Source organism: Bufo gargarizans, chromosome 3, assembly GCF_014858855.1.
Source record: "Bufo gargarizans isolate SCDJY-AF-19 chromosome 3, ASM1485885v1, whole genome shotgun sequence".
Lineage (NCBI taxonomy): Eukaryota > Metazoa > Chordata > Amphibia > Anura > Bufonidae > Bufo > Bufo gargarizans.
Window position 1 is genome coordinate 549,378,955 of NC_058082.1, and position 6,066 is coordinate 549,385,020.

Sequence of the window (6,066 nt, forward strand, 5' to 3'; positions counted from 1 at the left end):
GGGTCTGTCTTGTGCCTGACTAATCCCTGTTTCTCAGCCACTGACCACTCCTTCTCGAACTGTCTAATCCCCCCTTCTTGGCCTCATCCTCCACTTTCTTCCTCCTGCATGTCCCCCTCTCTGATCTCTTCTTCTTGGCCTCATCCTCCACTTTCTTGCTCCTGCATGTCCCCCTCTCTCATCCCCCCTTCTTGGCCTCATCCTCCACTTTCTTCCTCCTGCATGTCCCCCTCTCTGATCTCCTCTTCTTGGCCTCATCCTCCACTTTCTTGCTCCTGCATGTCCCCCTCTCTGATCTCCTCTTCTTGCCTCATCCTCCACTTTCTTGCTCCTGCATGTCCCCCTCTCTGATCTCCTCTTCTTGGCCTCATCCTCCACTTTCTTGCTCCTGCATGTCCCCCTCTCTGATCTCCTCTTCTTGGCCTCATCCTCCACTTTCTTGCTCCTGCGTGTCCCCCTCTCTGATCCCCCCTTCTTGGCCTCATCCTCCACTTTCTTGCTCCTGCATGTCCCCCTCTCTGATCCCCCCTTCTTGGCCTCATCCTCCACTTTCTTGCTCCTGCGTGTCCCCCTCTCTGATCCCCCCTTCTTGGCCTCATCCTCCACTTTCTTGCTCCTGCGTGTCCCCCTCTCTGATCCCCCCTTCTTGGCCTCATCCTCCACTTTCTTCCTCCTGCGTGTCCCCCTCTCTGATCCCCTCTTCTTGGCCTCATCCTCCACTTTTTTCCTCCTGCGTGTCCCCTTCTCCAATTCACCAGCCCCTCATCCTCCTATCCTCCTAATGCCACTTCTTGGCTTCTTCTTCTCTAATCCTCTGTTTTCGGTTTTAACGTAACTTTTATTCTTTCACTAATTATCTACAAGTCTCTGACCACCTACAAAATGTGCCCAATGTAATCCTCTGTTTTCTTCCTCCTACATGTTCCTCTCTCATCCCCCCTTCTCATCTCTCATCCTCCACTCTCTTCATTTGCATGTCCCCATCCGATCCCTCATTCTCGGCCTCCTCTCTCATCCTCCACTTTCTTCCTCCTGCATATCTCCCTCTCTCATCCTCCACTTTCTTCCTTCCGCCTGTCTCCGTCTCCCATTTGTCGGCTGCTCCTGCTCACTTCTTGTCTGCAGTAGTCCGGTGCCTGATTATAATAGCGATCAGTAATACACCCCATTTATGGTATCGCACTCCCCTGAACTGCCATACACCGGCCCCACAGTCTCCCCGTTTCTCATCCGCTGTCTTCGATCCTCTGCTCTTCTTAGCCTCCTTATTCTGGTGTACAGTATACAGGGAGGCAACCATATAAATTACATTGTCGGCTGATCCTAGTGAAATCAGTGGTTCGATTGACATCCAATGTGTACAGCCAGACACCAACACCCCCCCCCCCCCCCCATGCTGTACATACAGACGCCCCCGCTGAGCAGTGCGTGCGGTAAGGTCTCAACAAGAAAGCCATTGTCAGCCTTTTTTTTTTTTTACATCGCCATTTAAAAAAAAAAAAAGAATAATAATCTTTATACAGCACCAACATATTCTGCAGCACTTTACAGTCTCTAACAAAGTTAGAACCAGCCCTGTACCTCACATGGATCCAGAAATCTCCCCCTTTGCTAGATTTATATCAAGCCGTCAGCTCAGGGGGCGTATCCTTTCTGCTGCAGCTCTCTCCCTATCACAGCTAGGGGGGGCGTGTCCTTTCTGCTGCAGCTCTCTCCCTATCACAGCTCAGGAGGCAGTTGAAGGATGAAACTGAGCGTGTGTGGCCACTTCAGTGAGCAGGACAAAGAAATATGAAAAAGAAACAAACCGCAGTTGTAAAAAAAAAAACTTTAATGGAAATAAAAGTCAGTATTACAAACTATAAAGTATACCGTGTGACATTAATTGCAGAGACGAGGGAGGCTGGTTCACTCCATAGGACGTGGCGGTGAGATCGCTGCCGTACACTGTAATAGACTTTCATTTCCTTCCCTCTGGCACCATCTGTTGGCTAAAAGAAATTTTGCATCTAAAGTCAAGTTTAAAAAGGGGTTCTCTAAGAGTGATCTAAAAATGGCCTCCAGCAACCTGTCCTAGAATGTGACTGGGATGAGTTGCCTCCAGAGGGGGTGACCGGGCCTTGTAAGCCTGCGCTCCAGCGCCAGCTCCTGCCTTTACTTTACAAGGCTGAGATTTGCCATCAGATGTCCCAATTTGAACTGTATCGGCGTCCTCATTGAGTACCAGGGTGAATCAGGGAGTCAATAAAAAAGTGCTGGCTCACAGTATCTACTATATATTTACTAAATGCAATAAAATAAAAATGATCAATTAATGCAATACAAACAATCACATATAGATAAAATAATAAAATTCTATATGGTCACGGTCCCTTTAAAGCATTTTACGTGCGGAGCTCACGCACGTAATATTGGAACAGTAATCTCGCGAATCTATATCTCCTTCTTGGAGGTTATTACACTCTTGTTCTATTATTACTGTAGGTCTGTGGCCACCTCTTTGAATAGATATATACTGATATTATACAAACTGTAGAAGTTAGTTTGGGTAATATCTCCTGCCATCGGAGGAGCGCTGTTGGCACAGATACGCTGGTCGGCTTGGATATACCAGTTAGCTTAGATATATCGCTCGCCACTCAGTTTGTAAAGTCAATCTTCCCAGGGTTATTCCTTCATATTGTAATGTTGTCACATAGTTAGATGCCTCTTACCGCGCTTCTGCTGATAGAGGTGGCCGGAGCCTGGAGCGGATATTGTCTTACCGCGCTTCCACGCTGTGTCCCGGCATTCGATGTACCGGCTGTGAATTCTTCGCGCATGCGCTCTGTATAGTTGGCCACGCCGGACCTCCGAATAAGATAGCGCTTCACCCTTCCTGTCAGGAGAATATCAAGAGTGTTTCTCAAGGATATAGAATTGACGTGAATGTCCACGCCAGACGCGTTTCAGAAAACTTTCCTTCCTCAGTTGCATGTAATGTTTTTTTATTTTATTTATACCCTTTCGGGTCTCTAATAAAACGTGGACCGGACCATTATACTCCTGGTATTCATATACATATGTATTTTTGTTCTCACTCGATGCTTCTAACGCATTCTTAGTTTGCCCCATATGAGCCATTTTTTATTGATTACATAGTTTTTTGGGCTTTACGGTAGAGCTCAGGCAGTGCTCCAGTATGTAGTATGTGTGAGGTCCGGGGAGCGTCCCTATTGTTGACTATAAAATATCATATTTCTACCATAACAGGATTTAGCTCCCAGGATTTTTTGTCAATTGTATTGTTTTGTGTTTTTTAATTGATAAATACGTGTATAACAAAATGGATTTATGGCAATTTGTGGAAACAAAACAAGAGAAAATAAATACATTTAATTTTATTAATGAGGATTTAAAAGAGAAAGACATTGAGGTTGGCGTTCAGACTACGATGGGAAACACAGTCAGAGATTTGGAAAAATTACTAACCAAACAATTAAGACAACAATGGGAAATTAAATCCCTGTCCCAGTATTTGTGTAATGAGGAATTTAACTCTCAATGGGAATGTTTCCTCAAATTACAGTCAATGGCACTAGTTAACCTTATTATCCAAAGGAGGGAACAGATCGCGAGAAAGTTGGAAGACCACATCACGCAAATCAAGATACAGATTGATAATTTTGAGAAAAATTCCCATTTTTATCAACTACAAAATGTCTTATTCGATAAACTAAATAAGTTGGAAGAAGAGATTATTCTAAAGAAAATTAAAAAAATATGAGTTCAAGATGAACATAATAAACAGTTAAAGACCAATCGCCCACCATCAGAAGGAATTAGAGATGCATTTAATAAGACCACAGTACCAATATCAACCCGTTATCGAGCACTATCTGGTCCTTTTTTAGACAGAACATCACAACCACACCAAAAACACAAATTCAAAAAAGGCCAAGAAAAATATATGGTGAACAAAAGACCCACATACACAATAAGTGCACAACAAATGGCCGTCGCCGCAGACATCCAATGCTTATCTATCGAACACAATACACAGGTTCACTCAATCCCACATAAATCAATTAAAACCAACACGACACAGACTACATGCACGACCCCAATTCAGGTGGATCAATTACCAACACAAAGACCACCACAGAAGACACCTCAAGTACTAACACAAGTCATCAACAGAAAAAGAGAATACGAAGAGGAGGTAGAAAGTGTAGGTCCAAAATAAAAAATAGAGGAGATATCGGGAATGATAATATTATTAATCTCCGTTCGGTTATGTTAAATGATAGTCAAAAAAGACTTCAAAATAAAGGCCTCAAATTTGCACCTAGCCAACCGTTGAATAAATTCGATACGTACATCCGAATCTAAAAGTATATGAGAAAATTGAGTTGCAAAAAACATTTTATGAAAAATCCCATTCAACAGTCCAATGTATCAACTCCCACATATCAACATGTAGATGTTAAATTAAAATCCAAGATGTATCCCAGACGGGAGGTGGGAAGAGAAATGACAGCATTTCAAGAGACAGCTGAGGCCGATATCAGAAAACTTAAGATCAATCAATATGGGAAGAAGAATTTAACAGAAGGAGAGATCAGAGCAATTAAGGAATTACAGAAAAATCATAAAATCACGGTGCGCCCGGCCGATTTTGGATACAGAGAAATCTATAGATGAATGCAATAGACAACTATCCGACATCACTTGGGAAACCCAACTAATGTATATTATGAAGAACTGTCGAAGTTATGTCAAGATGGAATTTTAAACAAAATGGAATATGAATTCATAGTGGGAACCCCTAAAAGACTTCCAGTCTTCTACTGCATCCCAAAAGTCTACAAAAACCCAATGAACCCGCCAGGAAGACCTATAATCTCAGGCATTTATCGCAATATTTAGATTGTTTTTTACAACCACATGTGGTGAAAACACCCTCACATTTGAAAGATACCACCTCAATTATTAAAATATTAGAATCGATGACATGCCAGCCTCACTGGATCGTAGCTACACTGGATGTAAGTGCATTGTACACTAGTATCAATCATGACCAGGGAATACGGGCAATAGATAAAATACTTCAACAAAATAATAAACTCAAACAGGAACAGATACAGTTTATTTTAAAGGGTATTTTATTTCTATTGTCACATAATTATTTTTTCTTTAAGTCCAAAAATAATTTACAAACAACTGGAACCGCCATGGGTACCAGGTTCACCCTCAGCTTTGCCAATTCGTTTATGGCAGATTGGGAACAAGAGACCATCACACCAAGGCTGGGGACGGGACTGGTACTGAGGCGTCGTTACATAGACGACATTTTCTTAATTTGGGATGGAACTTCCCTTGAACTGAATCCATTTATCGAAGATGTAAACAGCAACAATCTGAACCTCAAATTCACACCATGTTGAATTTCTGGATTTGAAAATTGAAGTATGTGAAAATACTTTTCTATGCAGTAAGTACCGTAAAGAGGTGTCCAGGAACAGCTTTATCCTACACAGCAGTTGTCACTTACCTAGTTGGCTCCTTGGGATACCTGGCAGCCAATTCAGACGCCTAAAAAGAAATGGCACTAAAAATACCCAGTTTCAGTTAAAGGCACAAGAAATGAAAACACAGTTCCTAGAAAAAGAATACCCCCTGGAACAACTAGAACAATCCCTGGATCAAGTAAGGAAGATAGATCGAGTATCCTTTTCTGGAGATAAAACACATACATCACCCAGGGAGGAAACGGCAAAACTAGTATTACCTTTTAATACGGAATGCAAAAAGATTAGGGGTATAGTTAGTAAACACTGGCACTTATTGAAAGAGGATAACATTTTGGGAACCTCTTTACCAAATCAGCCGCCTATAGTTTTTACTAGAGCACCCAACCTAGCACTACAAGTAGCCCCGACGATCAAGAAAAAGCAACCAAACACAATCAGCGCTCCATGGGAGTCCTTAAAAGGGGTCTATAGGTGTGGATCGTGTAATAACTGCCGAGCAGAGAGGAAAACAACGGTTATTAAATTCACTGTAGATAATTTTAAATGGGAGATT